The sequence below is a fragment of the Neofelis nebulosa genome, chromosome 8, assembly GCF_028018385.1.
Source record: "Neofelis nebulosa isolate mNeoNeb1 chromosome 8, mNeoNeb1.pri, whole genome shotgun sequence".
Taxonomy (NCBI): domain Eukaryota; kingdom Metazoa; phylum Chordata; class Mammalia; order Carnivora; family Felidae; genus Neofelis; species Neofelis nebulosa.
The window spans coordinates 70,635,254-70,649,241 of record NC_080789.1 but is presented as its reverse complement, the minus strand read 5'-3'; positions in this window follow the sequence as shown (position 1 = coordinate 70,649,241).

The window sequence follows — 13,988 nt, the reverse complement described above, 5'->3', positions numbered from 1 at the left end:
TTTTAACCTGTCATTACATTGCAGACTAATCACTTCTTTTTTTTTTTTTTATTTTTTTATTTTTTTTTATTTTTGGGACAGAGAGAGACAGAGCATGAACGGGGGAGGGGCAGAGAGAGAGGGAGACACAGAATCGGAAACAGGCTCCAGGCTCCGGGCCATCAGCCCAGAGCCTGACGCGGGGCTCGAACTCACGGACCGCGAGATCGTGACCTGGCTGAAGTCGGACGCTTAACCGACTGCGCCACCCAGGCGCCCCCAGACTAATCACTTCTGATTGAAGGTTAGAAGGCAGCTCCTCAATTGAATGATTATATGGATTTTGAAATATGAAAATTTCTTTTGTACTTGCATTAAGAAACCAAAAAAACATTGTGGGAACAGTTGTTTGAGCTGGGAAAACATATCACTGAAAATTTCTATGGGAATGGAGATTTGGGGTTTTGTTTTAAATTTACAGCGCAGACTGGGGCACCTAGGTGGCTCAGTTGAGTAAGCATCTGATTTAGGCTCAGGTCATGATCTCACGGTTTGTGGGTTTGAGCCCTGCGGTGGTCTCTGTGCTGACAGCTCAGAGCCTGGAGCCTGCTTCAGATTCTGTGTCTCCCTCTCTCTCTTACCTGCCCCTGCTCATGCTCAGTCTCTCTCTCTCTCAAAAATAAATAAACATTAAAATAATTAAATTTATAGCACAGGAAGTAAATAAAACAGTCCAACATCATTTGTGTCTCAAAGAACATTAATTGTTATGGAAATGACCTCATGCAGTATGTTTTCCACATGTAAGTGCTATTTTGCCTTGAAATTTTAGGTTGAATTCACTAAACATTTTCAGTACTATGGGAAAAAAAAAGCTGATTTCCAGAGTTATTCAGTATTTGATAACTGGCTGAGTACAGTTTTTTTCTTCAGAAAAATTTCCATTTTGACAATAAAATACTAACATTGCTAACCCATCAAACTGCTGTGGTAGGGCAAGTCAGGATATCCAGCTTCTGTTCTTAAAAAATTCACGGAACTGATGATGGACAGAGCCATGAGATCAACTGAAGTACACTGTTGGCACTTGTGTTTCAACAGCACATGACAGATTCAAATATTTTCTGTAAAATCCCTGCTCATGAATAATAGAATGAAAAACCATAGGCTTTAAATACCTTATTTTTTCACTACTTTTGTGAATGTGTCCAACTAAGCCTTTCACTGCCCCGCACATATTTTGCCATCATCAGGTGTAATACATATTAGCAGATTCTACCTCAGGTTGTGCTGACTGAATGTTTCCTTAATGCCTCTGGAAATGTGTTCACCTGTAGTGGCTTCATTAAGATGATTCAGTAACTTTAAACTTGGCATCAAATAAACAACTGAATAGTGTAGATAACATTTACTCATCAAGAACTAAGATAAACTACTTAAAATTATTTGCCTTGTTTTTTACAATCAACTAGCAATGTTGTTCCCAATATCCTCCACAATCTGAACTATTCTCATCAGAAGAGTAAGAGTTTTGAATTCATTTTCTCTAGATACATTCCTTCAGCTTCTCCAACACAATTTAGTTAACTACATCAGTAAGTGCCTTTCTTTGCTTGGCCAGCAAATGGGCCCCTGGGAAACTTACTTAGGTTACAGCCTCATTGTTTTTTTGTTTGTTTTGCTTTTGGGAAGAAAGTCTATGTTGTGAAAAGACATCTTGTTTTAAATTTTCCTAACTTCCTGGACATTGCTTTCCTGTCAGTTGGAAATATTTAATTGTCTGGTAATATTTATTATCTGGTATTATCAATACATATTGCATTAGTTTCCTTTTGCTGTTTTAACAAAATACCACAAACTTAGTGATTTAACACAACACAAATTTATTATCCTACATATCTGGAGGCTAGAAAGCTAAACAGAATCCTCCTGAACTAAAATCAAGGTGCTGAGGGGGCTGTGTTCCTTCTGGAAGATGTAGGGGACAACCTGTTTCCCTGCCTTTCCTAGCCTCTGCAGGATTCCTGAATTCCTAAGTTCATGGTCCCCAGCCAGCAATCTTATCACTCCAACTTCTGTTTCCATCATCCATTTCTTACTCTATCTTTGGCTGTCCTGCTTCCTGTTTTATAAGGACCACCGTGATAACATCAGGACCTCTAGGATAATAATGGTCCCAATGTATTCCTGGAATGGTAAGATTCCAAACCGAACAGCTGGAACTGCAGGTCTAGCTGTTACAGGATTTTAAACGAAACAGTTTAAAACATCTCTTATGTTGCTAGTATAAGGGGCCATTTTATGTCATGTTGGCATAAACCTTTTTATAAAAGGGGAAGTATTTCTAATGGTGTTTCAATAATGGTGCTGATACAAAGTAAGTTATTGCTTTGCACTAGGTGGTTTGGCCACTGAAAGAATACTGTATTGCCAGGGAAACAATCTTATTTCTTTAGACAACAAATTTATGTTTTACCAAGTTCTTCGCTTCTGTTCATTGATTTCTAATTGCGTTTATGGTTCAGGCTGGGAATTGAGAAGTTATTTGTAGTAGGATAGGTAAACCTCACCATATTATATAAAATGCACTGAGCTCAACTGCTGTATTAAAAAAAAAAGCACTTTAAATCCCTCTTTATAAACACTAAAGTAAAAAAAAAATATGCCTTTCTGGGTTGTACACATGTGGTAGTAATAGAATATTATATAGTCAGTGTTAAATAAAAGCCAAAACTGCAACATGCAGAAAATAGAATTTGGTTAATTTGTGGGCTCATGTTTATTTTTGTCTTTAACACTTCTACAAACAAAATTCCTGGAACAGATTAGTATATTCTGTTAAAAGACTTACAGTGACCCATTTTGCTTACACTGTTGCATCACCAGGGACTCATACTGAGCCGATGACCTGCTGGTGTGTGTATATATTTACAAAAACAAAAACAAAAAAAACCATTCATTGGGATACAAGGTAGCAGTCACAAACTGAAGACTGCAGCTTGCTGAGGTGCTATACCCTGAGTCCCAAAGTTGGTTCCAGTGGGTCTTACTGCTTTTGTGACAGGATTTATTCAAACCACTCTTCATTTGATGTAACAAAATGCCATTAACCTAAATATTTGTAAATAAAGTTCTAGTGTATCTAGATTAAATTTTTAGAATCTCTCTCCATCTCAAAACCCTTAATTTCATAGCATCCATAAAAACTTTTCTGACATGTAAGGACACATTCACAGGTTTGAGGAATGAGGATGTGGACGTCTTTGGGGGAGGGGGGTATTATTTCGTTAGACCCCAGCTAGAAGGTTATGGTACAAAAAACAATGCTTTGCCATCTAATTTGATAATAAAGTAATCCAGACTCCATTTGGCCTTAAAAGTGCACCATGTGAAGTTCACTTTTCTCATTTTCTGTGTTGACTTAATGAGTATGCGGTAAGAGTAAAAAACTAAAATGCCACAGTACAATGATATGCACAGCCTTCCAAATAGTTTCCAGTTATAGCTGCATCACTGTGGCATATAGCGTACTGAGTCATCAGGGTGCAGCCATAAGAGGGCCAAACACACATGGCCTCTGTTGCAACCACTCAACTGCGCTACTGAAATGCAAGAGCAGGTACAGCTAATATATAAATGAGTGTGGATGTGTTCCAATAAAATTTATTTATGACATTGAGATTCAAATTTTATATAGTTTTGAATGCTGTGAAATATTCTTCTGCTTTTTTAATAACTGTAAAATGTACAGCCATTTTAGTTCCTGGCTTGCACAAAAGTAGGCAGTGAGCCAAATTTGGCCTGTGAGCTATGGCTTCCTAACTTTCTTCTAAGGTCTCAGATTCCTCTACTGCAGGAGGTTGTGTGAGGTGTGCCTCGTGCTAGACTACCTTATTTCTGCCCACATTCTATTAGCTAGAACTCAATTACCTGGTTATATCTAACCAGTTCTAATACAGTTCTTCTGTGTGTTCAAGACAAGGGAACGTGGATATTGGTGAACATTTTTCTACCATAGCCTGCTCTTTCCAGTAACCAAGTTTTTATTTTATCCTTTTTCCACATATAGCTTATATTTACTTCTAAACTCCAGTTCAAAATCTGGAGTCTCGCGCAATGCATGTCCTTTAACCTGTGATATATATTTCCTCAGAGTTCTTCATAGTTCTGTGACCTATGAACTTAGTATCTGTCCCTGACATCCATCATAACAAACAGTTCCACCTGGAAAGAGTAAAAAGGGAAATACAGCAATTACTGATCAGAGCTAATCCAGCTATACAAATATTGTGAAGGTTCCCAACCTGGAGAACAGAAGAACCTTGATTCTTCCCCAGGTCAGCTCTCTGTAAGGAACTCTTGCACATTATTCTCCATGGCCTCTTGACTCTACCCGTTGTAAGGCTCTTCCTTAGCTCGTATCCTCCTTGGCACAGCTGAAGTGTGTTGTGACTTCCTTGGGGATACAGAGTTTTGACAGTCCACTGTCTTTCTAAAGATTATTTTAATGCCTTCTAATTACAAGCGCCCTTGGAGCACCCTCATGGGTTTATGTGCCATGCAATTTCCTCATGAACAAAACTTCAAATTTATTTGCTTTCAATAAGTACCATGTGCCTGGAACCACATCCAAAGATGCTTTCCAGACACTGATCTCAAATCAGCTTGATTTTATTGTCTAATTCCTCCACTTGTTTTTTTCTTAATTTAATGGTGGCTAAAAATGGCTATGAATGTGATGTTTGCTGAAAGACTTAATCCCTTTGTTCAACAGAGGTTTTTGGTCACTCAATGCCTTTCTCAATAACATTACTTACTGTTTGGGACCTAGAGGATGCAGACATTTCCAACCCTTTAATGGCCCACATTTTAGATTTTTTTCTATTCTCTCTCATTTCTGCTTGCAAAGTGGACAACTCTCCTATGCTCATTTCTTTCTTATAATACCCTGACAAATGCTGACGACACTGGTGAGGGTACACTAACTACTGCTAACACTACTCTACTAACACTGCTTTCTATCCTGTTTCACTAGTGCTACCTATCAATAAGCACATGGTCTGCCTACCAAATTATTGCTGGCAACAGATTTTCACAGATGTCTTTTCATAGCATAACACCTTCCTGATTTTCAGTCTCCTGACCACCTTCCTACTGATAAGCCATAGTCTTTAATTCCACTGGAAAATGTAGGCATTATTAGGCTAAGTGCTGCAGCAGACAACTTAAAATCTCAGTGGCTTAAAACAAATTACGTTTTACTTCTCATTCATGCCATAATCTGCTTTGGTATTCAGTGAGCAGCGAGCTATCTAAGCAGCCATTTAGACTCTACTCCTTGGGAGAAGATTTGAATGAAAGGTTTAAGGCTCCAAACCTAAACATTCTGAGAAAATACTACAAGAGATGACTCAGGAATTTAGGCATAAGAGAGGAATTTAAACAATTCAGGAATATGTAAACCAAAAATTAGATCCAGAGGAGGAACAAGAGTCACTAGATGGCAAGTTCCAGAGAACTGGGTCAAAGCTCTTAAACTATCTCATCAGATCCTCCTGTGGCTAGGATTGATCAAGAAAGTCCAATCCACAGATTGCCATATATTGTCCACAGCTGTACAATCCAGAAGGTGGCAGAGAGAGGAAACCAGGTGGATGTCACTTCGTCCCTCCCAAGAGCAGCACAGCATGAACTGACCAGGCCCCAGGGAGGGAGAGTGCCTACTTTAAAAGTGGGAGCTGTCACTCTTTCCTTGCATTGTTCATCATGTTGACTATAACCCTGGGAGTTGGTTTAAAAGTTAGGAATAACTTTTCAATTCCTTTTGTTTTGTTTTGGAACTCACAAATGCATTTATATCAGGATTAGCTGTGTATTCGGTTCTATGCTGAACTTTCTTTGGTTTTATTTATTTTGCCGAGTCACTAGTCTCAGTGACTACCTACCTGGTCTCCTTGACAACCTTGCATGTTAGATATTAGTATCAATAAGAACTCACCATGTGTACCCATAGGTGTGGTCACCTTTCTCTCTCCCGGACTGGTCAGACCACAGAGGGACATTCATGGCCAATGAAACAGCTCTTCTGGCTCAGCATAGGCCCCCCGCCCCCCCCCCCACCCCTCCTCCCTCCCTTGATGGCAAGTGGCGGGGCGGTGGGGGTAGGCAGACTCTGGCAGGACCTGGCCCTCCTGTCTCTGATGCAGGGGCCACTCTTGCTTACCTCTTGGCTGTGGCTGTAAGTGGCCCTCCCTGTGGTGGGGAAGGCCCTGCTGCCACCCCGCGGCTTGTGGCCGTGGCAGTGGCAGCGGCAGCTTGTGGCCCCTGGCCCTCCGTGGTGCCGCTGCAGCGCTCCAGGTCGCCCTTCGGTGCTGCTTCCTTTTCCAAGGGCCTCCTCGGTCACCGCTGGCGGTGGAGTGTAGGCGGAGCGGGTGGAGCTGGTAAGACGGGCACACGTGTCCCCTTTGCAGGGCAGGCCGTGCGTTACCCGGTGGTCTGCACGCTGGGGTGTGAGCGTTTGGTGTGGGTGAGCTGGTGACGGCGCGCTGGACCACCTGCGGCCCACCGTTTTGTCCTTGTGGGCGCCTTGGCTCTCTTACTTGCTCTTACCGGAAATGCTTGGTCATCCCACCAACACGCATGCGCCCTGCCAGACTTTAAATAGCGCAGTGAGCCCCAGGAGCTTTCGGGGAGTGGACCTCCAGTCCTGCAGCTTTCGCTGGGTGCGCCTAGTGTTCGCGGGCCGCAGACCCGCTCCCCAAAACCTGGTCTCTGATTGTCTTTGTAGATGATTGGAGGGGTCGTCGCCAAGGTGAGAAAGCATTTGGTAGTCATGGGAGAGGGGCCTACCTTGGGGGTACCGGACTGCCCAACTGCTGCCCTTCTTCCCAGGCTAGTGGCCACCTGCGTGGCTATGGTTGTGTGTGGGCAGAACCCCTCTCCTTCGCAGAAGGGGTCCACTGGCCCTGGAAGTGCGCCTGAAAGATGTTCCTAGGGAGAAATAAGTAAGAAAAAGAAGAACTCACTGTGTGAGTTCTTAGGATATATACCCATTTTGGGGAGGCCTGGGTGGGCTTCACTTCCACTGAGGTCAGGATCTCATTTAGGGAGTTGGACCCCCACATGGGGATCCGTGCTGGCAGTGTGGAGCCTACTTGGGATTCTCTCTCTTTCCCTCTCTCTGCTCCTCCTCGCTCTTGTGCTGTATCTTTCTCTCTTTTAAGATAAAGCAATAAAACTTAAAAAAAAAAAAAAAGGATGTATACTCATTTTTAAGAAAGTGTGCCTCACCAAAATTTAGTTACTAAATGACAAAACAGGGGTATGAGCTCAGGTCCAACACAGTCTTGGTTTATCTTTTTTTTTTTTTTTTCTTACAACTTTCAGATCTTTCAGAATATTTCAGAGAATTTTGGATAACTGGTCTTAATACCCCTCTAATAACCACAAGACACAGATAACTTTAAGGACAGAGACTAAAAACCAGATGCCTGCAAAAGCTGGCACTTTGAATTGGGTAAAGGCTTGGGGCCCAATATTGTCCAGCTAGATGGAGAACGGCCCGCTAGAGGACAGTGGGAAGGAGTGGCCCTAAATAGACAATATTTTCTTAGAGTTTTATATAAAGACATATATCTTTCATTTGCTACAAAGGAGGTGAATTCTGATGCTATTTCTATTTTAGGCTTTATGAAATCTAAATCTATTCCTCTCCTACAGTTTTGGTGGGTAGAAATCAGGTTGCTTTGCAATCTTTCCCAAACTTGTTTGAACTGACGCCTCACGTTTCTTTGCAGGGCTTTGGCATGAGACCTCCCTCTGATACAGCTATCCAGAGGAGCTAGGACAAGACTAGATTTCCCAGAACCCTGGTTAGCTAGATTTGCACCTGCCTCGAGGCTCTGAAGGAAAATTTATGTGCTTGAAAAATAATGTATGCAATGGGTTCTGGAAGAGAAATGCAGGGAGTATGGCATATATTCACTAATGGGAAAGGATTGACTCATTTGGGGATCGGAATAAATGAATATCTCTTGGGAAGAAAATTCAACAGGCTAATTGGTAGCAAACTAGTGGTATTAGGCTGCTGTTAGTGGCTTTTTGTAAAACCAAAAAAAAAAAAAATACTGAAGCTCTTCTACCAGCCTCTTTGGAGAATAATAATATTACGAAAAATAGGTAATACTTATTGCATACTTACATTATGTTAAATACTGTACTAAGTAGTCATGAATAAGCATGAAATCCTCACAAAAGCTTTATAAGGTAGGCAATACAGTTAACTCCATTTTATAAGAGAGCATACTTATGCTTCCAGGATGATAAAAGATATCTGAGTTGGCCTCCCTGGGTTCTTAAGTGGCAACTATATGCACCCCCAGGGATTAAGGAAAATATACTCACTTTCCTCTAAATGTCAAATAAGGAAAGAAAATCCTAGATGCTGGATTTGGTTGGCTCTTTTATGCCTGGTGAATCTGTTTCTGGAGACTTAAGGTCTTAACATGTTCAGCAGTAAGACATTTGTAGATCTTTAGAAAGGCAGAGGCTTTTCTGTGGATATGGACCATCAATTTTAATTGGTTTATGATGAACGGGAAGAATGTTTGGGGGCTGAGGGAAGAAGGGGGCGTTTGCCCCCTTGACTGGGGTGAGCAGCATGGCTACATGTAGATTTAGAGTTTTGCAAATGTGGGTCTCCTTCAGTCTGAATTTCCTAAAATGCCTTCGGGATTTCGATCATGAATTTCTTCGATGTTTACGTATAAGAAATAGAAAAATAAGTCTGTTTGGGGCAACAAAATTTGCAATGCCCAATAGGCCATGTGCATTACTATCAGAGGTTTCCCATGGTATCTATAACTTAGAGCAGAAGTTGACAAACTATGGCCAGTGGGCCAAAAGTGGGCTGCCATTGATTTCTGCCAGTGCAATTTTATTGGGACACATCTATGTTCATTCATTTTGTATTACGCTGTAGAACATATGCTCTGTATTTATATATTAGGTCTTGAGTAGTTGCAACAGAGAATGTGTGCCTAAAATATTTATTTTCTGCCCCTTAGGTGGGGGTTTGGATTCAAACCCACTTTTAGTCAACTCTCCAGACCCCAAGTGAGCTAAAACTTCTTTTCTCTTCTTTAGTCTAAGGCCTGAGTTAGAAGCCAGCTTTAGGCAGAATGGGGTCCAAGATGGAGAGACAGGAACCTCCTGAATTCATCTCTTTCCATGGGCACAACAAATCTTCAGCTAAACACAGAGCAACTCCTTCTAAAAGAAACCCAGAAAAGAGCTGAGCAAATCCTATACCTACATCACCCACATTGAAACAGCTGGGAGAGGCTGAGACACACTAAACCCCACCCGTGGCAGTACCATACAATTGAGAGGGAACTCCCAACTCCCAGCTCCTCCCCAAGGAGCACATCAAGCACCCCAACTTTTAAGACTCCCACCTGAGGGATGGGTCCCTGAAACACCTAACTTTAATGGACATAATGGCTTATGTCTTTTAAAACACACAAGACTATAACAAACAAACACTTCTCAAGAGGACTCACTAAGGCTGTATCCCCAAAGCTTATAGCAGAAAGAGCAGGCACAAATCGTCCTTCTCTCAGTCCTTCCCAAAAGAGGCCTATCTGCATTTGTTAGAAGTTGTTGCTTCAGGGTCATGCTTCGAATTTAACAGGTACCTAGGGGCTGACTGCAGTCCTCCCCTGAGACTGGAAAAAAGCAGTAGCTATCACCCCTGCTCTGTCCCTTGAGCTCACCCCCAAATTGTCCATGTGTCCCTGGAAGGAGCTTGCATACATGTCTGGCACCCAGCATTTGTGGCTGCCACCCAGGGAAAGATGCCTAGATCACCTTGCTCTGAAAGCCAATGGGAATGACGTTCATGTGCCCCACAGGACTGCAGCAAACAAAGAAACAGGTCTTTTTTTTTTTTCTTAAGTTTATTTATTTATTTTGAGAGATAGAACACAACTGGGAAAGGGCAGAGAGAGAGGGAGAGAGTCCCAAGCAGGCTCAAACATGGGGCTCAAACCCACAAACCGTGAGATCATGACCTGAGCTGAAATCAAGAGTTGGATGCTTAACCAACTGAGTCACCCAGGTGCCCCAAGAAACAGGTCTTAGCCAGCTGTCTTCCCAGGGCTCAGCAGAGAGGAAGCAGACAGAAATGCCCTTCTCCCATTCTTTCCCTGAAAGAGGACTGTTTGTATACTTTAAAAGCTTCTTAGAGAGTCAGGCTTCTAATTTAACATTCATCCAAAGGATGACTATGATCCTCCCCAGAGGCCAGGGAAGTCTGTGAACACCTTCTATGTCTGTCCCCTACCCTCATCCTGAGGACCACTCCAAGTTGCCAGTATCTCCCTGGAAGGAGCTTATACACTTGTCTGGTGCTCAGCTTTTGCAGCTACCATTCAAGTGACAGGCTCCTGGATTGCCTAGCTCTGATAGCCAAAATGGCTTGCATTCATATGTCTCACAAAACTGTAGCAAAGAAAGACACAGTTAATAACAGATTTAGGAGCACCCAACCTCCCCAAAAGGAAAACTTCAGGAAGCAGATGGCTTCACTGGTGATTTCTACCAAATATGCAAAAAATTAATGTCAATCCTTCTCAAAAAATCTTGCAAAAAATAGAAGAGGAAGGAATGCTTCTCAACTCGTGTTATGAGGCCAGCACTATCCTAACACAAGGATGGTGCAGAAAAGAAAATTACAGGCTAATATCCCTGATGAACATAGATACAAAAATACTCAACACAGTATTAGAAAATCAAATTCAACAGTACATTAAAAGGACCATACACCATGATCAGGTGGGATTTTTTTCCAGGGAAGCAAAGGATGATTCAACATACACAAATTAATCAATGTGACACCCCACCTTAATAAAAGAAGGATAAAATTCATATGATATGACAAAATTCAACATCCGTTCATAATAAAATTTTTCAACAAACTGGATATAGAAGGAATGTATCTCAATGTAATAAAGACCATATAGGACAAGCCCACAGCTAACGTCATACTTAATGATGAAAAGCTGAAAACTTTTCCTCTGGATCAGGAACTAAACAAAGGTGTCCATTCTTGCCACTTTTATTCAACATAGTATTGGAGGGCCTAGCGAGAACAATCAGGCAAAAAAGAAATCAAAGATATCTAAATTGGAAAGGAAAAAGTAAAATTGTTTTTGTCGGCAGATGAAATGGTATTATCTTTAAACTCCAAGGACTCTACCAAGAAAATGTTAGAACTAAGAAATGAATTCAGTAACATTGCAGGATACAAAATCAATATACAAAAATCAATTCTGTTTCTATACACTAACAATGAACCATCAGAGTAATTAAAAAATAATATCACTTACAATTGCATCAAAAAGAAAATACCTAGGAATATATTTAGCCAAGGAGATGAAAGACTTGTACACTGAAAACTCCTAAGATGTTAAGGAAAGAAATTGAAGACCATGCTTATAAATGGAAAGGTATTCCATGCTCATGGATTGGAAAAATTAACATTGTTAAAGTGTCCATACTACCCAAAGCAATGTACAGATTCAATGAAATTCCTATGAAAATTCCAATGGCATTTTTTACAGAAATAGAACAAACAATTCTAAAATGATATGGAACCACAAAAACCCACAAATAGCTAAAGCAATCTTGAGAAAGAATTGGAAGCATCACACTTCCTGATTTCAAAATATATTTTAAAGTCGTAGTAATCCAAATAGTATAGTATAGGCATAAAAACAGACATGTAGATTAATGGAATAGAAAACAGAGGCCAGGAATAAACCCATGCATATATGGTCAGTTAATTTATGACAAAGGAGCCAAGAATATACAATGAGGAAAGGATAGTCTCTTCAATAAATGGGACTGATAAACCTGGACAGCCACATGCAAAAGAATGAAACTGGACCCTATCTTATACCATACACAAAAAATTAACTCAAAATGCAGTATGGTCTTATATTTAAACCCAGAAACTGTAAAGCTCCTAGAAAAAAACATAGGGGGTAAGCGCCTTGACATTGGTCTTGGCAATGACTTTTGAATTTGACATCAATGGCAAAGGCTGTAGTTTGACTCATCAAACTAAAAAACTTCTCCATAGCAAAGGAAACTATTAAGAAGGAAAAGGCAACCTACAGAACGGGAGGAAATATTTGTACATCATGTATCTGACAAAGTGTTAAATCCAAATTCTATAAAGAACTCACACAACTCAATAGCAAAGAACACAAAAATTCTGATTAGAAATGAATAGAAGAAAAATAAGGTAAAAACAGAGCGGGAGGCAAACCATAAGAGACTCTTGAAGACAGAGAACAAACTGAAGGTTGCTGGAGAGGAGGTATGTGGCAGATGAGTAAATGGGTGATGGGCATTAAGGAGGGCACTTTTTGGGATGAGCACTAGGTGTCATATGTAAGTGATGGGTTCTACCTGGAAAGCAATACTACACTGTATGTTAAGTAACTTGAATTTAAATAAATAAATTTTAAACAATGACATTTTTCCAAGAAATAACCAAATAGACATTTTTCTAAGGAAGACGTACAAATGGCTAACAAGTATATGAAAAGGCACTCAATATCACAAGTCATCAGGGAAGTACAAATCAAAACCACACTAAGATATTATTTCACACCTGTTGAAATGACTATTACCAAAAATATAAGAGATATTGGTAAGGATGTGGAGAAAAAGGAATTCTTGAGCACTACTGGTGGGAAAGGTAAATTGGTGCAACCACTATGGAAAATAGTATGGTGGTTACTTAAAAAAATTAAAAATAAAGCTGCCATATGATCCAGCAAACCCATTTCTGTGTATATATCCAAAAGAAATGAAAACAGAAGATGGGGCGCTTGGGTGGCTCAGTTGGTTAAGCATCTGACTTCGACTCAGGTCAAGATCTCATGGTTCATTGGTTCAAGCCCCATGTGGGGCTCTGTGCTGACCACTCAGAGCCTGGAGCCTGCTTCAGATTCTGTGTCTCCCTCTCTCTCTGCCTCTCCCTCGCTCACGCTGTGTCTCGGTCTCTTAAACAATAATAAACATTTAAAAAGTTAAAAAAAAGAAATGAAAACGGAAGAGATGCCTGCACTCCCATGTTCATTGCATCATAATAACCAAGATATGGAAACAGTCTATGTGTCTGTCAACGGATGAATGGATAGAGAAGATATTATATCTATATCTGTATCTATCTATACAGGTGTCTGTATAGATAGATAGATAGATAGATACAGATATATATATCCTCCAATATTGTTCAGCCATTAGAAAGGCAATCCTGACATATGTGACAACATGAATGGGCCTTGAGGGCATTATGCTAAATGAAATAAGCCAGATAAGGAAAGATAAATATGCATGGTACCATATGTGGAATCTAAAAAAATGTCAAACTCTTAGACAGTAGAAAAGTGGTTGCCATGGCTTGGGAGTAGGGGAAAATAGGGAGAGGTAGGTAAAAGGGTACAGACTTTCAGCTATAAGATGAATAAGGTCTGAGGATCTAATGTATAACATGGTGACCATACTTGGGGATACTATAATGTTTAATTGAAATTTACTAAGAGATTAGGACTTAAATGTTGTCACCAAATATATATTTTATTATTAATACATTAATATATATTATTTTACATTACTGTAATGAGTATATAATTAACCAAATGGTAGGAATCCTTTCACTATGTGTGTGTGTGTGTGTGTGTGTGTGTGTGTGTGTATCAAATCATACTGATGTATACTTCAAATATATTACAATTTTATTTGTCAATTATACCTCAATAAAGCTGAAAAAAATCTAGAGCATAAAAAATATTAATAGAGATTCTATTCTAAACCAGCCACTACACTGTGTGGAAGTTAAAAGATGAGTGAAACATGAATCCTGCCTTCAGGTACATTCAATATGATGAACAAGGTAACATAAGTGCAAGGTAATCAGGAGGTGGAGGAGGAGGAGA